Here is a 26,338-nt window from a genome sequence, read left to right as displayed (position 1 = left end):
TAATGCCCATGTATATACCTTTACTGAGATCTTTAAAAGACTAATAGATTTTTTAAAGTTTAGTCTAAATGCTAGTATTCTTGTAACTTTGACTTGTAACTCCAAATTTGGTTTTATAAATAACTTAAGAGACTGATGCATTTAAAAGAATAATAAGTCTATATTTGGGGACACACAATGTATAAAAATGGAATTTTGTGACATAAACAACTGAAAGTGGTGGTGACGGAGCTGTAAGGGAGCAGTTTTGTATGTTATTGAAGTTTGAAGCTATTAATTCAAATTTGACTGTTATAACTTTAGGGCGTTAGATGTAATTCCCATGGTAATCACCAAGAAAATAACTACAGAATATACACAAAAGAAAATGAGAAAGGAATTTAAAATTTTCACAACAAAAAAATCAACTAAACACAAATGAAGAAAGTAATGCAGAAAATGAAGGATGCATCTCAATGCTAAGTCCTAGCTCCACTCAACAACCAGCAAGCTACAGTGGCTAGACACCCTTTGCCAAACAAATAGCAAGACAGTAACACAAACCCACCCATTAGCAGAGAGGCTGCCTAAAATCATAAGTTCACAGACACCCCAAAACACACCATCAGATGCAGTCCTGCCCACCAGAAAGAGATCCCGCTTCATCCACCAGACCACAGGCACCAGTCCCCTCCACCAAGAAGCCAATACAACATACTGAACCAAACTTACCCACTAGGGGCAGACACCAAAAACAATAGGAACTACAAACCTGCAGCCTGCAAAAAGAAGACCCTAAACACAGTAAGTTAACCAAAATGAGAAGACAGAAAAAATACACAGCAGATGAAGGAGAAATGTAAAAACCCACCTGGCTGGGGCTTCCCTGGTGGCGCGGTGGTTGAGAGTCCGCCTGCCGATGCAGGGCACGTGGGTTCGTGCCCTGGTCTGGGAAGATTCCACGTGCTGCAGAGCAGCTGGGCCTGTGAGACATGGCCGCTAAGCCTGCGCATCTGGAGCCTGTGCTCCGTAACAGGAGAGGCCATGACAGTGAGAGGCCCGCATACCGCAAAAATAAATAAATACATAAATAAAATAAAAATAAACAAAAAAATAAAATAAAAACCCACCCAGCCAAACAAATGAAGAGGAAATAAGCAGTCCACCTGAAAGAGAATTCAGAGTAATGAGAGTAAAGATGATACAAAATCTTGGAAATAGAATGGAGAAGATACAATAAACGTTTAACAAGGACCCAGAAGAACTACAAAGCAAACAAAAAATGATGAACAACAAATAAATGAAATTAAAACTTCTCTAGAAGGAATCAATAGCAGAATAACTGAAGCAGAAGAACGGATAAGTGACCTGGAAGATAAAATAGTGGAAATAACTACTGCAGAGCAGAATAAAGAAAAAATGTTGAAAAGAATTGAGGACAGTCTCGGAGATCTCTGGCACAACATTAAATACATCAACATTCTAATTATAGGGGTCCCAGAAAAAGAAGAGAAAAAGAAAGGGACTGAGAAAATGTTTGAAGAGATTACAGTTGAAAACTGTAAGGAAATAGTTAAGTCCAGGAAGTGCAGAGAGTCCCATACAGGATAAATCCAAGGAGAAACATGCCAAGACACATAATAATCAAACTATCAAAAATTAAATATGAAGAAAAAATATTAAAAGCAGCAAGGGAAAAACAACTAATAACATACAACAGAATCCCAAAAACATTAACAGCTGATCTTTCAGCAGAAACTCTGCAAGCCAGAAGGGAGGGGCAGACATATGTAAAGTGATGAAAGGGAAGAACCTACAACCAAGGTTACTCTACCCAGCAAGGATCTCATTCAGATTCGATGGAGAAATTAAAACCTTTAAAAACAAGCAAAAGATAAAAGAATTCAGCACCACCAAACCAGCTTTACAACAAATGCTAAAGGAACTTCTCTAGGCAGGAAACACAAGAGAAGGGAAACACAGAAACAAATCCAAAACAATTAAGAAAATCGTAATAGGAACATACATATCGATAATTACCTTAAATGTAAAAGGATTAAATGCTCCCACCAAAAGACATAGACTGGTTGAATGGATACCAAAACAAGACCCATATATACGCTCTCTACAACAGATCCACTTCAGACCTAGGCAAACATACAGACAGAAAGTGAGGGGATGGAAAAAGATATTCCATGAAAATGGAAATCAAAAGAAAGCTGGAGGGGTTTCCCTGGTGACACAGTGGTTGAGAGTCCACCTGCTGATGCAGGAGACATGGGTTCGTGCCCCGATCCAAGAAGATCCCACATGCTGTGGGGCAGCTGGGCCCGTGATCCATGGCCACTGAGCCTGTGCGTCTGGAGCCTGTGCTCCACAACAGGAGAGGCCACAACAGTGAGAGGCCTGCGTACCGCAAAAAAAAAAGAAAGCTGGAGTAGCAATTCTCATATCAGACAAACTAGACTTTAAAATAAAGACTATTACAAGAGACAAAGAAGGACAATACATAATAATCAAGGGATCAATCCAAAAATAAGATATAACAATTGTAAATATTCATGTACCCAATATAGGAGCACCTCAGTACTTAAGGCAAATGCTAAGAGCCATAAAAGGGGAAATCAACAGTAACACAATCATAGTAGGGGACTTAAACACCCCACTTTCACCAATGCACAGATCATCCAAAATGAAAATAAATAAATAAACACAAGCTTTAAATGATACATTAAACAAGATGGACTTAATTCATATTTATAGGACATTCCATCCAAAAACAACAGAATACACTTTCTTCTCAAGTGCTCAGGGAACATTCTCCAGGATAGATTATATCTTCGGTCACAAATCAAGCCTTGGTAAATTTAAGAAAATTGAAACTGTATCCAGTATTTTTCCAACCACAATGATATAAGACTAGATATCAATTACAGGAAAACATCTGTAAAAAATACAAACACATGGAGGCTTAACAATACACTGCTAAATAACCAAGAGATTACTGAGCAAATCAAAAAATACTTAGAAAAAAATGCCAATGAAAACACGATGACCCAAAACCTATGGGATGCAGCAAAAGCAGCTCTAAGAGGGAAGTTTATAGCAATATAATCCTATCTCAAGAAACATCTCAAATAAACAACCTAACCTTACACCTAAAACAATTAGAGAAAGAACAAAAAAACCCCAATGTTAGCAGAAGGAAAGAGATCATAAAGATCAGATCAGAAATAAATGAAAAAGAAACAAAGGAAATGATAGCTAAGATCAATAAAACTAAAACCTGGTTCTTCAAGAAGATAAATAAAATTGATAAACCACTAGCCAGACTCATCAAGAGAAAAAGGGAGAAGACTCAAATCAATAGAATTAGAAATGTAAAAGAAGTAACAACTGACACTGCAGAAATACAAAGGATCATGAGAGACTACTATAAGCAATTCTATGCCAATAAAATGGAAAACCTGGAAGAAATGGACAAATTCTTAGAAAAGCACAACTTCCCGAGACTGAACCAGGAAGAAACAGAAAATATAAAAGACCAATCACAAGCACTGAAATTTAATCTGTGATTTAAAATCTTCCAACAACCAAACGCCCAGGACCAGAAGGATTCATAGGAGAATTCTATCAAACATTTAGAGAAGTTCTAATACCTATCCTTCTCAAACTCTTCCAAAACACAGCAGAGGGAGGAACACTCCCAAACTCATTCTATGAGGCTACAATCACCCTGATACCAAAACCAGATAAAGATGTCACAAAAAAAGAAAACTACAGACCAACATCACTGATGAACATGGATGCAAAAATCCTTAACAAAATACTAGCAAACAGAATCCAACAGCACATTAAAAGGATCATACACCATGATCAAGTGGGGTTTGTCCCAGGAATGCAAGGATTCCTCAATATACACAAATCAATCAATGTGATACAGCATATTAACAAACTGAAGGATAAAAACCACATAATAATCTCAATAGATGCAGAAAAAGCTTTCAACAAAATTCAACACCCATTTATGATAAAAACTCTCCAGAAAGTACGCATAGAGGGAACTTAGCTCAACATAATAAAGGCCATATATGACAAACCCACAGCCAACATCATCCTCAATGGTGAAAAACTGAAAACATTTCCACTAAGATCAGGAACAAGACAAGGTTGCCCACTCTCATTACTATTGTTCAACATAGTTTTGGAAGTTTTAGCCACAGCAATCAGAGAAGAGAAAGAAATAAAAGGAATTCAAATTGGAAGAGAAGAAGTAAAACTGTCACTGTTTGCAGATGACATGATACTATACATAGAAAATCCTAAAGATGCTACCAGAAAACTACTAGAGCTAATCAATGAATTTGGTAAAGTAGCAGGATATAAAATTAATGCACAGAAATCTCTTGCATTCCTATACAATAATGTTGAAAAAGCTGAAAGAGAAATTAAGGAAACAGTCTAATTTACCACTGCAACAGAAAGAATAAAATACCTAGGAATAAACCTACTTTGGGAGAAAAAAGGCGTGTATGCAGAAAACCATAAGACACTGATGGAAGAAATTAAAGATCACACAAACAGATGGAGAGACATACCATGTTCTTGGATTGGAAGAATCAACATTGTGAAAATGACTCTACTACTCAAAGCAATCTACAGATTCAATGCAATTCCTATCAAACTACCACTGGCATTTTTTCACAGAACTAGAACAAACAATCTTAAAATTTGTAAGGAGACACAAAAGACCCTGAATAGCTAAAGCAATCTTCTTTTTTTTTTTTTTTGCGGTACACGGGCCTCTCACTGTTGTGGCCTTTCCCGTTGCGGAGCGCAGGCTCCGGACGCACAGGCTCAGCGGCCATGGCTCACGGGTCCAGCCACTCCACAGCATGTGGGATCTTCCCAGACCGGGGAACGAACCCGCGTCCCCTGCATCGGCAGGCAGACTCCCAACCACTGCGCCACCAGGGAAGCCCTAAAGCAATCTTGAGAAAGAAAAATGGAGCTGGGGGAATCAGGCTCCCTGACTTCAGACTATACTACAAAGCTACAGTAATCAAGACAGTATGGTACTGGCACAAAAACAGAAAGATAGATCAATGGAAAAGGATAGAAAACCCAGAGAGAAAACCACACAAATATGGTCACCTTATCTTTAATAAAGGAGGCAAGAGTATACAATGGAGAAAAGACAGCCTCTTCAATAAGTGGTGCTGGAAAACTGGACAGCTACCTGTAGAAGAATGAAATTAGAACACTCCCTACACTATACACAAAAATAAACTCAAAATGGATTAAAGACCTAAATGTAAGGCCAGACACTCTAAAACTCTTAGAGGAAAACATAGGCAGAACACTCTATGACATAAATCACAGCAAGATCCTTTTTGACCCACCTCCTAGAGAAATGGAAATAAAAACAAAAATAAAAATATGGGACCTAATGAAACTTAAAACCTTTTGCATAGCAAAGGAAACCATAAACAAGACCAAAAGACAACCCTCAGAATGGGAGAAAATATTTCCAAATGAAGCAACTGACAAAGGATTAATCTCCAAAATATACAAGCAGCTCATGAAGCTCAATATCAAAAAAAACAAACAACCCAATCCAAAAATGGGCAGAAGAGCCAAACAGACATTTCTCCAAAGAAGATATACAGATTGCCAACTAACACATGAAAGGATGCTCAACATCACTAATCATTAGAAAAATGCAAATCAAAACTACAATGAGGTATCACCTCACACCAGTCAGAATGGCTGTCATCAAAAAAATCTACAAACAATAAATGCTGGAGAGGGTGTGGAGAAAAGGGAACACTCTTGCACTGTTGGTGGGAATGTAAATTGATACAGTCACTATGGAGAACAGTATTGAGGTTCTTTAAAAAACTAAAAATAGATCTACCATATGACCCAGCAATCCCACTACTGAGCATATACCCTGGGAAAACCATAATTCAAAAAGAGTCATGTACCACAATGTTCACTGCAGCTCTATTTACAATAGTCAGGACATGAAAGCAACCTACGTGTCCATGGAAAGATGAATGGATAAAGAAGATGTGGCACATATGTACAATGGAATATTACTCAGCCATAAAAAAGAAACTAATTTGAGTTATTTGTAGTGAGGTGGATGGACATAGAGACTGTCATACAGAGTGAAGTCAGTCAGAAGGAGATAAACAAATACTGTATGCTAACACATATATATGGAATGTAAAAAAAGAAGAAAAAATGATTTTGAAGAACCTAGGGGCAGGACAGGAATAAAGATGCAGATGTAGAGAATGGACCTGAGGACAGGGGGAGGGGGAAGTATAACCTGGACGAAGTGAGAGAGTGGCATGGACATATATACACTACCAAATGTAAAATAGACAGCTAGTGAGAAGCAGTCACATAGCACAGGGAGATCAGCTTGGTGCTTTGTGTCCACCTAGAGGGGTGGGATAGGGAGGGTGGGAGGGAGACACAAGAGGGAGGAAGTATGGGGATATATGTTTATGTATAGCTGATTCAGTTTGTTATACATCAGAAACTAACACATCATTGTAAAGCAATTATACTCCAATAATGATGTTAAAAAAAAAAAAGAAAATGAAGGATGAAAAAGGTACAAGGCATATAGGAAACAAATAGCAGAATGACAGAAGAAAGTCATTCATTATCTTTAATTACTTCATTCTCTGCAATAAAATTTGAATTTAACTCTCTAATCAAATGAGAGATTGAAAAAATGGATTAAAAACACATAATCAAACTATATGTTCAAGAGACTCACTTTATACCCAGAGATACAAATATGGTGAAAGTGGAAGGATGGAAAAAGACATTCCATGCAAATAGTAATGAAAAGAGAGAAGGCGTGGCTATACTAATATCAGACAAAATAGATGTTAAATTAAAAAGTTACAAGAGACAAAGAAGGATATTTATATTAATAAAATGTCCAATACAGCAATAACTACAACAATTATAAACATTCACATACTTAATGACAGACCTTCAAATATATATGAAGCCCAAAACTGAAGGGACAAATAGACAGTTATACAGCAATAGTTGGAGACTTCAATGCCTCACTCTCAGTAATAGAAAAAACAGAATACAGGTAGTCAACAGAGAACTTAATACAATAAAACAACTAGATCTAACAGACATATACAGAACACTACCCAACAATTGCCAACACATTCTTCTCAAGTGCACATGGGGCATTTTCCAATATAGACAACACATTAGGCCACAAATTAAGTATCAACAGAGTTTAAAAGATAGATATCATACAGAATATCTTCTCCAACTACAACAGGATGAGATTAGAAATAAATAACAGAAGTAAAATTAGAAAACTCACAAACTTGTGGAAATTAAACAGTACACACTTAAACAACCAATGGATCAAAGAGGGAAATTAGAAAATACTTAGAAGTCAATGAAAACAAAGACTCAATGTACTAAAATTTATAGGATGCATCAAATGCGGTGCTAAAGGAAAAATTTGTGTATATATATAATATATATCATATTATATAATAATAAATATTATATATTTTTTATAAATACATATATAACAGCTAGAGCAATGCTAAGGTTGAAATTTATAGCTTACGTTAAAAACAAGAAAGAGCTCAAAACAACAACCTAAGTTTACAATGCAAGGAGCCCAAAAAAAGAAGAACAAACTAAACACAAAACTAGAAGAAGGAAGGAAATAATAAACATTAGAGAAAAGATCAGTGAAACAGAAACTAGAAAAACAGTAGAAAAAATTAATGAAGCCAAAAGCTAGGTTTTTTAAAAGATCAACAAAATTGACAAACCTTCAGTGAAATTGACAAAGAAAAAAAGAGAGGGTCAAATTACTAAAATGAGAAATGAAAATGAGGACATTACTATCAATTCTACAGAAATAAAAATGATTCTATGAGAGTACTATCAACAATTGTATGCCAAAAAATTGAATAACCTAGATGAAATGGACAAACTCCTAGAAACACAAAACCTACCAAGACTAAATCGTGAAGAAAGAGAAAATCTGAATAAACCTGTAACTAGTTACAAGATTGAATTAGTAATAAAAAAAACTGATGCGGGCTTCCCTGGTGGCACAGTGGTTGAGAGTCCGCCTGCCGATGCAGGGGACACGGGTTCGTGCCCCGGTCTGGGAAGATCCCACGTGCCGCGGAGCGGCTGGGCCCGTGGGCCATGGCCGCTGAGCCTGCGCGTCCAGAGCCTGTGCTCCGCAATGGGAGAGGCCACAACAGTGAGAGGCCCGCGTACCACAGAAAAAAAAAAACAAAAAACTGATGCTTCACTGATGAATTCTAGCAAACATATAAAGAACTAATAGCAATCCTTCTTAAACTTTTCCCAAAAAGTGAAGAGGAGAGAATACTTCTCAACTCATTCTATGAAGTCAGCATTACCCTCATACCAAAGCCCCAAAGACACCACAAGAAAATGACAGACCAATATCCCTTATGAACACTGATGGAAAAATCCTCAACTAAACATTAGCAAACTGAATTCAGCAGCATACTAAAAGGATTATACACTATGACCAAGTGGAATTTATTTCTGGAATAAAAGGACGGTTCAACACATGAAAATCAATGTAATACATCACATTAGCAGAATGAAGGGGGGTAAAAAAAACACTACCACCTCAACTGAAAGAGAAAAAGAATTTGACAAAATTCTACATCCTTTTATGATAAGAAATATCAACAAACTAGGAATAGAAGGAAAATACCTCAAGAACAAATATGATCATTTGCTCTATCACAGCCCCTGTTCTCATAAGCCATGGAGGAAAAATGTGCTTGCACATGAACTTCTATTAAGCCTGCAGACAACAGGGTGGAACAGTTGCTTCCTTTAGCAACTTCTTGTTCAGCTTGCCCAACTAATCCTTTGGCCTATTTCCAACCTACCCTAGACCCATAGGTTTACAGATTCCCTCATCCACACACCACTGCACACAAAATTTTATGTGAGGTGAAAAGCCCACACTGTAAAAGGGAGAGTTTCCTTTGACTTTCTCATACTACACCAGATCACCAGAATATAAACATACATAATACATTCATTTTATAATGCACTATCATTAAAAATGCTTATTTTTGTGGTCTACTCTCTACCTCTAGGTAAATCAATAACCAAATCATCCACATAAGTGTTCACACATTCTTTTTGACCTCCTCAAGAATGTGCTTTTTCCCTCCCAAACAAATGAAGGTAGTGCTTTACTCTACCTATATCGACCTTGAAAAGCTGGCAATGCAGTCCTTCTTCTGGCCAGGGCCACGGCTATTATTTAAAAGCTCCTGGGAATACATAAATGTGCATTTTTACAATTATGTTTTTAGAAATATGCAGAAACATAACTATATTTAGTTTGTTCATTTTTTCACTTTTAAACTTAAGAATTTAAATTATACTGACTGAAAAAAATAATTATTCTACATATACAATAAGATATTCATCTCCATTATGAGATATTTTAAGTCAGCAGAAGGTTTCACTTAAAAACAAAAGTCATCATGGCATTTGCTCTTTCAAAAATACCTTCTATTAGGAAAGCTAACCCTTTCTGTTACACTTTGGTAATTAAGAAAAGCACTCCTGATGAGCACTATTTTGACAGTAATTAAATGCCATTAGGCCACAATAAGAGCACAAATGTGTGAACCAAGTTACTGATCTTTTGTGATAAATAAATAATATTAAACAAACTTGTGAACAAGTGTTCTGGATAATTAGTATTGATTTCTACTTATTCAAGGGTCTTTGAAGTGGTCATGGCCACATTATTCTCAGGTTAAAAAATCTTTAGAGAGAATGAGAGCTTTAAAATGCTTATTGTCAAGGGATGTTGCTTTGGATTTACAGAATGCTTCTAGAAGGGTAAATGTGACTGTATTAACTTCAGACTTCTGCCTTCTTAATTACAAAACAGTATCTTTCAGAACCCATAGCCTCTCTTAAAAGAGAGAGAGGAGTTTTCATGGGTAGACCCTAAAGTCTTAATTTCCTTCTCTGTTATTAAATTAAGCTAACCTTCTCCTCATCCTTTCCCATTATCACTTCTAATCTTTACTGAGTGCTACTAATCCTGAAAAAGGTATTTCAAGAACATGTTAAACCTGTAACTGCAAGGAAAACTCCCTAGACACAGTAGAGGAAGGTTACACTTATCTAATTCCTTTATAAGAAATCAGCAACTCCCAATATCAAATTGCTTCCTTGTTATTGTTTATGGTCAATTTTTTTATCCTGTTTGTTTTAATGTAAAATACTAAAAACTGTCTTGTAGAATTTAGGGAGCTGGGAAAGTAAGTGGTAAATTTAATTTTTAACCAAACTCTCCAGCTTTAATATTGTGGCAGACCAAAGCTGAGCCTTTCCATACCCACACACAAACCCCCACCATAGCATCCCTCTACCGTATACTCTCTACCTAGGGAAAAAACTTAGGAATTAGTAAAATATCTAGACAGGATATCCTTTAAGTCAATTAATACCAATTGCAGTGTTACCCAAGACAAGGAAAGTCCCAAGAATACCAAAGGTTATTACTTTATAAGAAATAATGTCTAATTTTTGTTAATAGTTGGAGCTACATGAATCTTCCAAGCAAACCAAATGCTCTCCTAAGAAAGACATTAAACCTGAGAGTTAGGAAAAATATTTAATTCCAAATATTTTAGGAGGATCCCAACTACCTGAGGAGAGGAATCCAACTCCACTACCCCAACCCCGCCACACACATACTCTATTTCCACTCTCCCCTCCACTAGATTTTAACTTAATCCTCCTCTCTTTAAAGTTGCAAGACCCTAGAGAAGGAAAAAAAATTTTATTGATATTCAGAATATGTTTGAATTTCTGTCACATTAGAGAGACCTGGGATTTTATCATATCTATAGAGAAACATAAGTATGTAGGAAAATGGAGAACTGAGAACACAGGGAATGAGATGATAAGGAATAAGAGAGAGAAGATGATGAGCTAAAGAGGAGAGAGCAGTTCTCTGGCCCCTCTGGGGAGGCCAAGGTAGTGAGTCTCATCCCTTTTAAAGGACCAGGGAGCAAAGTGGATAACCTAAGAGCACAATGCCCCATCTGCCCCTACAGACTCACTCTCTCAACAACTTGGAACAGCTTGGGCACACTGACCTATGATTTACAGTAAGAAACTATTTACACATGAGGTCCTTCACATGAGGCTTCAACATCATGGCCTCTTCATTGTGGACCATCAGGCAGCAAGGAGTACTTCCCAATAAAAATATTAAAAATCGAGGGCAATGGTTTTTATCAGTTTTGTTCTTGCTATATAACAGGGCTTGAAACATACAGGTGCCCAATAAACACTGTTGGGTGAAGGTTGAATTACTCCACCCATAGACAACCCAGTAAGAGAATCAGCTCCTCAGCAGCATATTCCATATTAAAAATTCAGTCTCTTAATGCCCAGGTCTATTATGCTTTTTGCCCAATATCAGGTAGTCTCCTGGTTTGGAAAAAGATGGAACTTATAGTTAGAAGATTTAGTTTGTAATTAAGTAAATATTTAGTCCCTGAAAACTGCAAATGCCAGGGAACAAGCAAGCAACTTGGGACCACATACAAGGAGAGGGATGAAAATATTACTTTTATTTTTTTTAAAGTGTTTACATTTTCTAAGTTTAATTTATATAAATCCTAATTTAACTGTTCCAAACTCAGGCTGATTAAAAATAAAGTAAAATTTAGGGAGAAGGAGATATGTGGGACTTCATGTTTTTACAGAATATCTATTTTAAGCCAAATTTTCTCAGGGCTTGGAGAAAAAGACATGAACTTATATGGCAGAGGGCTTACTACTTTACAGCTAATATTTATACATAATATAGTATAAATAGATAATATTTTTATAAAGTTGAAAAATCAGAACAATATTTTTTTAAAGTAACAAAACCCAACACCTATTAATAATAAAAACTCTTAGTAAACAGGGAATAGAAGGGAATTTCCTCAACTTGATGAAAATACCTTCAAAAAAGCTAAAGCTAACATCACACTTAATGGTGAGAAGCTATAAATTTTCCCACTAAGATGAGGAACAAGAATAGGATGTTCCCTCTGACCACCACTTTTCAATATTACACTGGAAGTCCTAGCTTATGCAATAACACAAGAAAATGAAATTAAAGGTATATGTAGTAAGAAGAAAGACATAAAATTGTCTTTATTCACAGATGGTATGACCATTTATGTAGAAATACAAAAGAATTAACCAAAAACTCCTGAAACTAATAACCAGATATAGCAAGGTTGCAGAAAACTAAATAAATAGAGATATTCCACGTTTATGGATAGGAAGACTAAATATTGTCAGGATGTCAGTTCTTCTCAACTTGATCTATAGAGTCAATGCAATCCCAATCAAAATGCCTGCAAGTTATTTTGTGGATATCAACAAACTGATTCTAAAGTTTATATGGAGAGGCAAAAGACCCAGAATAGCCAACACAATATGGAAGGAGAAGAACAAAACTGGAAGACTGACACTACCTGACTTTAAGACTTACTACAAAGCTACAGTAATCAAGACAGTATGGTACTTGTGGAACAGAATAGAAATCCCAGAAATAGACCCACATAAATGTAGTCAACTCATCTTTGCCAAAGGAGCAAAGGTAAATACAGTGGAGAAAAGACAATCTTTTCCACAAATGATGCTGGAACAACTGAACATCCACATGCAACAAAAAGAAGAAGAAGAATCTGGACACAGACCTTACACCCCAAACAAAAATTCACTCAGAATGTATCACAGAACTAAATATAAAACACAAAACTATAAAACTCCAAGAATATAACTAGAAGAAAATCTAGATGACCTTGTGTCTGGCAATGGCTTTTTAGGTACAACACCAAAGGCACAATTCATGAAAGAAAGAATTGATAGGCTGGACTTCATTAAAATTAAAAACTTCTGCTCTGTGAAAGACACTACCAAGAGAATAAAAAGACAAGACACAGACTAGGAGGAAATATTTTCATGAGACATATCTGATAATGAACTCCTATCCAAAGTATACAAAGAACTCTTAAAACTCAACAATAAGAAAACAAACCACCTAACTTAAAAATGGGCCAAAGATCTTAACAGACACCTCACCAAAGAAGATACACAGATAGGAAATAAACATATGATAAGATGCTTCACATCATATATCATCAGGGAAAGGCAAATTGAAACAACAGTGAGATACAATTACACACCCACTAGAATGGCCAAAATCCATAATACTGACAACATCAAATACCATCAAGGATGTGAAGCAATAAGAACTCTCATTCATTGCTGGGGGGAATGCAAAATAGTATAACCACTTTGGAAAACAGTTTGGTGATTTCTTACAAAACTAAACATATTCTTACCACACAATTCAGAAATCTTACTCCCTGGTATTTACTACAAAAAGCTGAAAACTTATGTCTGCTCAAAAACCTTCACACAGATGTTTATATCAGCTTTATTCATAATTGCCAAAACTTGGAAGCAATCAAGATGTCCTTCAGTAGATGAGTGTTTAATAAACTGTGGTACATCCAGACAATGGAATATTATTCAGTGCTAAAAATAAATGAGCTATCAAGCCATGAAAATACATTGAGTTACCTTAAATGCAGATTACTAAGTGAAGGATGTCAATCTGAAAGGGCTACTTACTGTATGGTTCCAACCATATGATATTTTTGGCAAAAATGAAATTATGGAGATACTTAAAAATATCAGTGGTTGCTAGGAGTTAGGGTGAATGAAAGAATGAATAGGTAGAGCACAGGGGATTTTTAGGGCAGTGAAAATACTCTGTCCTAAAATGGTGAATATAGGTCATTATAGACTTGTCCAAACCCACAGAATGTACAATATGAAGAGTAAACCATAATTTAAGCTATGGACTCTGGGTGATAATGATGTGTCAGTATAGATTCATCAACTGTAATGTACCATTCTGTTGGGGAATGTTGATAATGAGTGAGACTATGCATGTGTGGGGATGTTTGGTATATGGGAAACTATTCTTTCCACTGCATTTTGCTGTGAATCTGAAACTTTACTAAAAAATAAAGCATTAAAAGTTTTAAAATTTGAGAAATCTTAATTCCATCCCCATTCCTATTCACCTTGTCCCCTCACCCATTACAAGTAGCCATTTTAATTAGTTTCTTAATTACCATTCCAAAATATCTTCATTGAAATACAAACAAATATAAACATATATTCCTCTTTTTTCATCTTTGTTCGATAAAAGGTAGCTTGGTATATGTACAATGCTGCTCCTTGCTTTTTCAGTTAACAGTGATGTATCCTGGAGATCTTCTCACATCAGCACATTATGGATATCCTCATTCTTTTCACAACTGCATAGTGCCCTATTGTGTGGTAAACCAGGTCCCCGTTGCTGGGCACTTGTGATGTTTCCTATCTTTTGCTATTGGAAACCAAGCCATAATGACTAGGTTTATACATGTGCCATTTTGTATTTGTGTACATGTAACTGTAGAATAGATTCCTAGAAGTGAATCTATAATTCACTAATCTAATTTCTGGGCAAAGAGTAAAATGCATCTATAATTTTGGTAGTTATTGCTAGATAATCTTTCATAGGTGTTGTAGCATTTTGCTACATTTGCCACCAGCACTGTATGACTTACTGATAGTGTGTTCTCAAATTTTAGATTTCTGCCAATCTGGTATGTGAGAAATGGTATCTCATGTATTTCACTTTTATTTCTCATGAGTGGGGTTGAACATTTTTTCATATGCTTATGGGCATTCCTATTCTTTTTCTGTAATCTATCTGCTCCTGCCTTCTAACAATTTTTCTATGGGGTTGATGGTCTTTACAATTTTAGGAACTCTTTACATATTAGGAAAGTTACACCTATGTGTAACATATGATCGTATTGTCCCTTTCAAATTTCACACAACCCTAGATGGTAGAACAATTACCCTCACTTTTAGAGAAGAGGACACTGGAGTTATAGGAATATCAAATAAATTGATCAAGAATACACAAACTCAACCATAGACCTGACTTTGAAGATGGTATAATATCCACTGTACCACACCGCTCTCTTGCCACAAAGATAAAAATAAGGAAAGCAATAATATCTAACACTTTACATTAACTATATTCTTATCCTCACAACTCTATGAAGTTGATATTATCATTATCATCATCATCTCTACTTACTGATGAGAATTTGAGATTTCGTAAAGGTAAATAAGTTTTCCCAGGGAACTTTAACTCTTTCATCGAGGATCAAGTCCCCACAGCTTGAGTCTAGAACCCGAGTACTTCACCTCCAAGCTCTACAGTCCTTGTTCTCAAGGAACTCACACTAGCTTACATCTAGTAGCAGAGACAGAACAGCAATGAGTTATAATGATAGAGGTAAGTTAAACAAATAAAATAGAGCTGCATACAGGTACAGTTGCTAGCTCTCCATTTACTGGGAATCTTAAGCTAAGTCTCATTTGTTTTAGAGATAATCATAAACTCTCAGGCTAGTGTACAAGCATCTGGGCAGTTTCACCAGATGTTGTCACTACACCTGGCAACAGTGACAGCCATGGCTCCTAGCGATGCATTTAATGAAACACAAATTGCCACGGTCAAGCTTCTTGTCAGGGAATATTACCTCAACTTCACAATGTTCAGAAGCTCTTTGGAAAGGAACACTGTTTATGGAGGACTTCCTGAAGGGTCAGTACACTATCAATTCCCCTCCGTAAGATCTAGCTCCAGTATACAGCAGACTGACAGAGAGGAGAGTACATGTCCTGCTTTATACTGATAGTTCTCCCTCCTGGGCAACTGTTCTTACTGAAATTTGATCCTAAGTGATGCTTTCAACCTAAAGTAAGAAAGCTTTAGAAATTTCTAGAAAACTATGTTTAAGTTGATATTAAGGATGCTATTCAACATTATCCCCAGTGTCTTCTCTTTGAAAGAAAACTGAAAGTAATTTCTGGTTTCAGTGTCAGGAATAGTTTTATTCCTAACTGAGACTGAATTTGTTTACCTTGTGGACTCTGAGATTCTCCTAAATGACCATATTTCCCCCTTTGAATTGGCTGTAAGAGAGCTCAGATTAGAGTTTGTGCCATAGACATGCACTTTATGTGCTCACTTTACTCCCAACTCTATCTTACAACCTTACCCTTCTTGTCCTTGTACTTCCTTAAATTAATTTATCTTATTGAATTGTGTGGATCATATTGTCACCTAAATGAATTTTCAAGGAGACAGGGTATAAATATATATCAAACTAAATATTTTAACCTCCATTTCCATTCTTTTAAACATTGCAAAACACCATGATTGGAACTCTGCTGAATCTAAATTATGACTCAAATTAAATGAGTAAGTAAAGAAAGATTATTCCATCTGTACCAAAGTTTCACTAAATTCTTCTCACCTTGTGCTGACCTATAAAACTTGACTAGAAATTGTGCTAATTTGTATCTCTGGTAAGAGAAGAGTCAAGGCTCACCAGAATTCTTTTCAGATTATGCAGATTGTCGGGCATGCTAATTGCTACCTGGTTAACTCAAGCTTAAATTATTAATGATAAGTTTTCTGCTGATAACTGTTTTGAGGCCAACACACATGGAGCCTTTAAATTAAAGTAGAAATTGGCACTCAAAATTCAATCTTCCTAGAAATAGGCCCCTATGTACTACAATAAAATCATGCAAAGAGCAAACTAAAATTACCTGAAACATCATTTTAAAATATTACTGGCTACAGAATAGAAAACTCTAATTATGTCAAAAAGGATCCAAATGTACCCTAGAGTGCTTACTTAGTAATTTGCTTCCATTAACCTTCAGCGAATTACAAATTCCAGGCTATTAGTACAACTGAGAGAATTTCCCTCTGTTCTCAAGCTTCTCTCTGTATCACTCCACCCACAGAAAGCTATCAGCATATTCTACCCAGTAAAAAGTGTATTTCACAAAATAAAACCTCAGCTCATTGTGATAAAAACCCCAAACTAAGAAAACCCAAATATATTTATATTGCTGTCCTAAGAATAAAAGTAAAAAGATTTTTGGTCTTGCTTTGTTCATCTATTTGTTCATTTGTTTTGTTTCTGTTTCCGTTTTCAATGACTTGATGAAGGACTCAGGATTTACTCTCCCTAAGCCTTGGCTCATTTTACACTTAGACAAGCTGAGTACAGTTATCTCAGGTAAAAGCATGCTTTAGTCTTTGCAATATTTCTAACCTCAGAAAATTACCCATGTTCCTAGAGTCTAAAATGACTATACCCAGAGGAGCTAATTTTCATCTGTGCTTTGAACTTACACAGAAACCACAGCTGCCTTTATCTATCTGGCTTATAGGTTAATTTACCACAGGGTGTTCTGTTTGGTTCTCCTTGGTGGTTAGCTGATAAAAACTGCTTGGAAATATTGTGACTCCCTGTGTCTTGCCCTTATTATATTGTCCAAATTAGTTCATATCATCCTTCCTCTCTCTCCCGGCTCTCTCCCTCTGTCTTTTTTTGTGTCTCTGAAATTAGGTTTAGCTGTTGTCAAGGATGAATTGTTCCTTAGGGAAACCAGGAAAAATCCTGATTGTATGCTACCTTGAGCACAAGTGTGCCAGGTAATTTTAGTTTTCTCTCAGTTTGAAATCGCTGTTTTCTCTTCCTCCATATCTTCTTCCACCTTCCAAGGGACGTGGGAAGAACTGACATATAACTGACATCATAAAGTCACTTACTTACACTTTCAACTATAGCATATATATATATATTTAACATCTTTATTGGAGTATAATTGCTTTACAGTGTTGTGTCGGTTGCTGCTGTATAACAAAGTGAATCAGCTATACATATACATATATCCCCATATCTCCTCCCTGTTGGGTCTCCCTCCCACCCTCCCTATCCCATCATCTAGGCGGTCACAAAGCACCAAGCTGATCTCCCTGTGCTATGTGGCTGCTTCCCACTAGCTATCTATTTTACATTTGGTAGTGTGTATATGTCAGTGCTACTTTCTCATTTCGTACCAGCTTCCCCTACCACCCCACCATGTCCTCAAGTCCATTCTCTACGTCTGTGACTTTATTCCTGTCCTGCCCCTAGGTTCATGAGAACTTTTTTTTTTTTTTTAAGATTCCATATATATGTGTTAGTATACAGTATTTGTTTTTCTCTTTCTGACTTACTTCACTCTGTATGACCGATTCTAGGTCAATCTACCTCACCACAAATAACTCAATTTCATTTCTTTTTATGGCTGAGTAATATTCCATTGTATATATGTGCCACATCTTCTTTATCCATTCATCTGTCAATGGACACTTAGGTTGCTTCCATGTCCTGGCTATTGTAAATTCAACTATAGCTATAGCATATCTACTAACAAGGAATTAAACTATCCCCAATCAGCAAGAATTAATATTAAAAAATAAAAGGTATGTCCCCCAATGATGATAAATAAAGTAATATACCTAAGAGTTAAATCTTCAGTTCAAAGGAAGAACACAGTCCTTATTTGCTGGGTTAGGGTTAAAATATTAGATCTTTCTGGGTTTTATCTAATTTCTGGATCCCTTGTGAAACCACTACTTTACTAGTGGCAGCTGAAAAGTCTCCCTGGGTCTGTTCCTCAGGTATGGTTTGTTACAAAGAGCACACAAGAAAAAAAATTTCCAATTATGATAAGCAAAAGAAAGGATGATCTTTTTAAAAAACAAACAAATAAATAAATAAAATTCCCAAATGGTAAACTAGATGCCTTAACACTTGTGAAGTTTACATACTCCTCCCAATACCTAAGTGACTCCATCAACCACAGTGTTCTTCTAATGCTCCAAATTCACAGGCATAAAGTAGAACAACAAAAGAGAAAACAGTTCAAGGCTCTATAGTTAGCGAAAATAATGTGAATAAAACTCTATGAGAGACATTTAAGCAGAGCAAAGATGCAATGAGATATAGTTGTGGTACGCAGTTATTAAGAAGAATAGGTTATATCTATGGAGACTGACCTGTAAAAACAGCTATGGTCTATTAATTAAAAAACAAAGATATTCCACAATAATGTATAGAGTATGATGACAGATTTTGTAAAATGAACAAACAAAACATGATAGACATATATTAGTTTCTATAAGCATAAAGGAAAATATATAAGTACATATAACTAATGGTTAACATTGGTTACATCAGGAAGGTATAATTAGAAAGAAGAAAGTAAAGATTAAAGGTTTTTTCCATATGTCTATATTGCTTTGACTATCAAAAATGAATATTATCTTATGATTAAATAAAATTAAAAAGTAAGGAGATTTTTTAAAAAGTATATACCAAGGAAGACACATGTATTATATATGGGAGAGAATTTTCTATTTGATTCAGTAAGTATTTGTTGAGAACTAAGAACTGGTCATATAGCTTAGGTATAGTGATTCTGGCTACAAGTAGTAGAAAACTCAACTCAAACTGGCTTAACTAAAGACATTTATTGGTACACACAACCAGAAGGCCAGCAGTGATGTACATTCCAGGAGTGACATAATCTATGGACTCCAGCTCTATATCAGTGAGATTCTCTTGGTTTTCCCTTCCTGTGTGCATTGACTTCATCTTCAGTCTTATAAGAAGAATCAGATTTCCATGTATCACATGTCCAGAAGAAGACAGAATTGCATTTTGAAAGTTTCCCCAGAAGACAAAGTAGATACTCCCATCAAATCTCTCCTGGTGCCTTGCTGGCCCAAATAGCAACACACTCCCACTTTTGAAAAATTTATTGGCAAAGGAGATGGATATTAGGTCCATCAGGGCTACTTAGAGTGAGGTGTGAGCATAGTCTACTGAGGAACATGGGCTGAGTTGGGGACAGGACAGACACCAGAATAGCATTCTGTTAGCAAAGAGAGCAGAGAAATGATGACTATGGTCAAACAAGTGACACAGTCCTTACCCTAATGGATTTTACACTGTTGTAGAAGGCAAACAATAAACAAACAATTATGACTGTGAACAGCATTAGAAAAAGGAAGTATACAGAGTTATGCTTTGGGAACAGATAGCAAAGGATCTGTCATTGACAAATGGGGTTGGAGAAGTTTACAGAAGACTACCCTGAGGAATGCTCATGACCTGAAGAAAGCAGACAGAAGACAGAACATGGGAAGACAGGAAGGTCAGCAAGTGGTTTAAATGTCCGAAAGCAGATGGCCAAAGGCAAGAGAAACTGATGCAAAGGCTATGTCTTCTGTACATTAGAAAAACTCTTACAAATTGCCAAGGCAATCACCCAGAGAGAAAAATGGGCAACATAGATCATATGTAAATAAATAGAAAAGGCAAATGAAGATATGATATATTATTTGGTCCAATATCAAAGAAATACATTTTGAAATAAATATTCCATTTTTCATATAGCAAAATAAAAATAGAGGGGTCCCAAATTGAATTGGGGACACATCTTAATAGAGATAACAAGAAGATGATTCAGTCATTCTGATGTCATTGCTCAAAATTTATTTTTTAATATTGATATTTGGAATGTATAAAACATGAGATTTCAACATAGACACTTGTCATTTGTAATACTGCTAAATGTTTCTGTTTTGCAAACACAGGAATTCTGATAAATTCTCCTTCACATTATTCCCATCCCAAAAGAAACTTATATGTAAGCTGAATTTTTTATTCTATTATCTAATATGTTGCCAACAGAAAGAGAACTTCTGCTTTCACTAGGCTTCAATGAGAACTGAATTCTCTACTTATAATTTTACATATGTGAAGACTGAAAGAAATCTCCACAGATTAATTTCTGGCTCCAAATACTTCAAATATTGTTTCTCCTACACTATCCTCATACTTCCGGTGCCAGGCACCAAAAGATGCATTCACACAGCACCTTCATATCACATTGCAGTTGTGAGCCAGCACAGTGAGGAGTGGGAGTATTCCTGGAAGCCATTCCTACCGTAGTCTTGCTAGCAATAACTTAACTGTATACTCATCCCACTAAATCTAAAATAAAATGTGTCCTCAATTCAATTTGGATCCCAAAATGCCTATTTCCCTCCAAAATACAAGGAAATGTGACAGAAGGTGAGTCAAAGTGGACACGGTGGTCCTAGAGTGAAAGAGAAAGTATATACAGAAATATTACCATTAATATATCTTATTTTTGCACATTGTGCAAATACATATGATCATGTGACTACACCACTAAGTCCCACCCAGAGCCTTGAAAGGGGCTCAGGCAAATTAGAAGCCCTGAAGATTATTTAAGCTTCATTGGCTTTCTGGTAGGTAGATCCAGCTCTGACTGTGAGAGGAATGCACATAGAGAGGAAGACTTTGCAAATGTAGGAGAGAGGGTGCAATGATAACTGGAGGTTTCCTTTACAGGAGAGAAGGCTGAGGTAGAGGACACAGGAGCAGGAAAGGAGGTAAAACTGGTCTCAATATAGACAAATTTGTATATGTAGAAACAGGAAGTTGAGGGAGGTCTCACCTTTTACCCTACAATTTCCTGTAGGAAGTAAAAGACAAGGCAGTCTGCTGAATGGGGAGCTGGGCCTAAGGAAGAATGGTGAGGTTAGGAATAATTATTTCTGGAACCTGTAAAAGACAAGACCAGGGCAATGTGAAAAGTTCATTGAGTAGGACTGAAGTCAAAATAAAGTTGAAGAACATGAACTTGAAATGTCACTGATCTTTAGGGTTGTGTAATAGTCTCCAGCAGCATTCAGCAGCTCAGTTGAGAAACCAAATGTAATGAAAATGTATTCATTTTTAACCACTCAATATTGATAGACCATCCTTTTAGTCATTGTACCCCAATTTCTCTCTTAGAGAAACATTCATTCCTCCCCTCACTTTTAGCCCATGATCTTCTGGGCTCCAGAGTACAGTATGTTCCTTAGACCCAAACCAGACTGTGTGGTTTTCTGTCACTTACAAGTGAAAAGAGTCCTCATAGAATTTAGAAAAAAAAATAGGAACTGGAAGTAGGATAGTGCAAGTAACGGGGAAAAAAATGGAATAGGCACAGGTAGGGTAGAAAGTAGACTTTCCATCTTGGGCAGGAAAGTTGGTAATCCCTGATGAGGAGTAGAAAAATATTTACTCTTGTATCTTGGGATTGAGACCATGTGCCTCTTGAAGTTTCCCAATAAAAGACTTGATAAGAAAAGAGATAAGAGTGTTATTTATTGTGCCTTTCTGTAAGGTCCTACAATGAAAAGATTCACTTAGGCTCAGCTGAAATTGGCCCATCTCAAAGCAGAAAGGAATGAAAATTATGAATATGCTGATGGAAATGATTTCTGCCTGTGGCCTGCAATCTGAGTTGGCTAAAAATCCAGAGAAATGAAACCAGGGGCTGGAAAAGATGAAATGCTTTGCTGTCAGTTAAGGTTCTTGCCAGAAAAGGCAGGGAAGAGTTATTCCAGGAGACAAAATTGGGATGTGTTCCCACTCAACTATCTGCTGTCATGCACTCTAGGAATGACTGACAATGGGAACAACGAACTTAATTGCAAAGTAGAAGCTGGGATGGAGCCTAGGATCAAGAGGCAAATTACTGGTGACTCATACCACAGCTATTGTTTAATGTTCTCCCTAGGCAGAGACCAAAATGAAAGCCATTTAGTTGACAGTCAAGTGCATACGCCAATGTCTGAGACTAATGCAACACCAGCTACTGAGAGACTGAAATTCCCATGCCCAGTTTCATCTTTCAAAAGCTACGCCTTGATATGATGTCTGACTTTGGGTTGCTAGCCCATGAAATCCAGGGAATGAAAGGGAGGTGGTGGGTGGAAAGTCTCCAAGTTGTTAAGGAAGTTGCTTTGCTTGAACTCGAAATCAACTCCTAGGACCCTGAAACTCTACTAGCTCAAAGTAGAATGTGCCATGATGATATGAATAGATAGCTCATTCTCCCCAGTATCCACTAAGATGTAGCCATGGAAAGCAGTGGATGAGAGAGTACCTCCTAGAAAACAGAATAGGGACCAAACTGTTTACTAAACATTCTGACCCAGTAGGTCTTGGTTGGGGCTCTGTACTTTTAATAAGCTAAATGGGTTTTTTCCCACATACACACAAATATTTGGAATATAGTAATTTAGAGGCAAAAGAATCAAGATACAGGCAAGTTAGGGCACTGACCTTCATTGAGGATTTGTCCTATCTGTTCAAATGGTCACATATGCCCATCTTCAGCTCCTGAGGCCCAGGAAGCCCCAGCAGGACAGCTGCAGATTAAGGCTTAGGTGATCAACAGGAATCTTGGGGAAATCTTGGACCAGCCGAAATATTTTCCCAAGGAAGCTTGCAGCCACAATTCCAGGAGCATAATATGAATCATAATCAAGGAGCTAAAACAGGAATTTATGGCCAAGCATCAGATTCTAAAAGTACAGTGAATTCATAAATGGAAGCATTAAGAAATACGGTCAGAAGGTAGGAGAATCTAATTCATGAGTTTGCACAAATGCTAGGGTCATAGACACATGAGGTTAAGATCCACTTTTACATGTTATGCCTGTGTGGTCATATGGTTGACCTCTAGCACCAGGGGTTCTATGTGATTTACCACCCAGACATTCATGGGTCATGCACCCTCCCCCAGTGTCCATCCCCCAGTGGGAATCAGTGGTATAACTCAGACTTGCACAATTTTGGGGCAGCTCAGCAGCTGAGCCTAGGCACCAGGATCCAGAAAACAGGATTTTCTACAACTACCATTCTGTGGGTTTGTGCCCAGTTCACCTCAGTCCCATGAGCACCCAGAATCCACTGGCTTAAGAGAGAAGAGGAGAACAAGCTAGAAGAAGAGAAAACCCAGCAGTTGCACTTACTAGAGCAGGCTGCACATTTCCCATCACTGAGTAAAGGGCACCTTGAATAGAGGGAGGGTAATATTTACAGAAGTAGCTGGTTTCTCTAGGGTACAACTGTAGACATACCCATTGACTGCACTTTCATATGGCAACAACGTGCGTCCTCCACTCACATGGGTTATCTCCAGTCCTCAGCCAATGAGACTGTATGGCTGGCTTACCAGCTGACTTTCTATGCATAGACAACTGACTTTATGGCCCAGACTAATAAATCATTTAAGTATCATGTCAGTAAGTGTCCAGAAAGCATTCCTGAGACATTCAGGTTCTCCTCGTTGTTAAATAAAATGTGTACCAACAACCAGAACTCCTTCCTATACACAGCAACACATTGCCTGATGTCCCCGTACAGAGGACAGATGATGGAGACACTTGCTGTCAGGTCGGATGACCTGATGTGGCCTGAAACACTTCCAGAAATCCTGCATGATGCTTCAGGAGGAGTCTGGCTGGTCGTGAGTGTGGGATTGTTCATCTGTCTCTCTTCTCGGCCAGGATATCAAGATTTTTACTCACTCTGGCTCACCCATAAATTTCACAGCCTCAGATACAGAGGTTCATCAATAGCATAAGGAAATCTAGGTGCTAGACTATGTCAGGGGAAGTCTTTCAAAGGGAAGCTGGGCCTGCATATGGGGTAATTGCCCTGTGTCACTACCAAACAGTGAGGGAAGCCCATGGTCTCAGGTGGTTTCTTCTCTTTGGGATACTCTGGTCAGAAACAGAGGTCACTGCTGGCTCTACTGTGGCAGAAAACACCGTTTTCACAAAAACTCATTTCTACTTCATCAGGGGTTGCACAACTAGACCACATTTCTCAGTCTCCATTGCAAGAAGGTGTATCCAAGGTGGCCAAATTTTATCCAATGGAATATGGGGGAGAAGTGATGAATGCCACCTCCAGGCTTGGCCCATAAAAATCTCCCAGGTGTCCAGGCATGGTACCTTTATCCAGTCTACTGACTGGATATTGGCACATTGGAATCCACATGCTGAAGGTGTAGAGTTTCTATCATCCTGGATTCCTGAATGATTACTTGGAGCCAAACCAGGAACATGTACATTGAATTGTTATATGAAAAAGAAATAAACTATTGTTGTTCAGATACTGATTTGAGGAGTTTGCTGTCAAAAAAGCTAGCGCTACTTTATTGAATATACCCACTGATGTTCATGTCACATTTGTCGGGCCAGGATAATAACACCCAGAGTTACGGTTAGACCAGGGGAGATGACTGTCCAGGGTGGCCTGAGGAAGCATAGATAAAGAATTTCAATTGTAGTATCAGAAGGAAGCAAAACCAAATGCTAGGAAAGCATTCCCAAAAGTCAAGGAAGGAAGCCATTCACAACACAGTAAGTAATGGGGATTGAGTCAGGAGGCCTGTGAGCCAGTTGCGTTGCTGGGCACGAAGACAAATAGAGCACATGGTACAGGATTTGGGCAGAGATGTGAGGGCAGCAAAGGTCTATTTTCTGTGCAAATCCAGACAACTTCAGCCCTCATCTTTAATAGCCAGCTCTTTATCCATTAGCTTCCTGAAGCCTCTACTCACTGGCCTCATTCCTGCAAACCCCATTTCTCAAGGTTCAATCATTTCCCAAATTCTTTTATTTAACTTTGGTCTGCACCTGCCACTCATTGACAGTGTTCTCATGTTCTACTTCCTCACCGTATCCATGCCTTAGATTTCAGTTTTCTCATAAGCTAGTAATTAACTGCTGAGTATATTACTGGGGGTAACTGACCCCTTTCTGGAAGAGAAAGGAACTGCTGTTTTCACTCTCATGTTATTCCTAACCCTTTAATGGCATAAATACTACTTTGTGTCAGCCTGGGATTAAGTTGAAAGCACCCAGATGAGCACCCAGGCTGCAGAAGAGGGTAAACATTCATGAAACCCTGTTTCTGAGACAATCAGGACCTCATGACAAGAGCCACATGCCTCTAGGCATTCCATGATCTCTTGGCCAACCTAACATCCCCAAGGAAGGAGGTATTCAGATCTGGGTTAAAAGTCTGAGTAGGAACTTCACCAAAGTTCCCTACTTTGGGAACTTCGCTACCAAAATCTTGCCTGCCTTTCTAGTGGTCACCATGTCTGAATCTCTTCCCAGGAAGAACCGCAACACAAAGAATCATTCTTTGTTTACTGTTTGGATTATTTAGGTCTCAAAAGAGTTCTCCTGGTGCTGGCCTCCAGGAGCTGTGTGCCTGCCTGGCTGATTGGATTTCTGCCCTATATTAGGAAGTTCTCTTAGGAAATTCTCTGAGGATATAAGGGTCAATAATGCTTCATAAGGATCTTTGGTTTTCTGTGCTTCTTGTCTGCAAATAAGAAGCACATGACTTCAGGCCATAATAAGGATATTCATCTTGTGGGG

This window comes from Pseudorca crassidens, chromosome 13 (genome assembly GCF_039906515.1).
Source record: "Pseudorca crassidens isolate mPseCra1 chromosome 13, mPseCra1.hap1, whole genome shotgun sequence".
NCBI lineage: Eukaryota > Metazoa > Chordata > Mammalia > Artiodactyla > Delphinidae > Pseudorca > Pseudorca crassidens.
The sequence above is the reverse complement of the archived record's forward strand: the minus strand, read 5'-3'. Positions refer to the sequence as shown.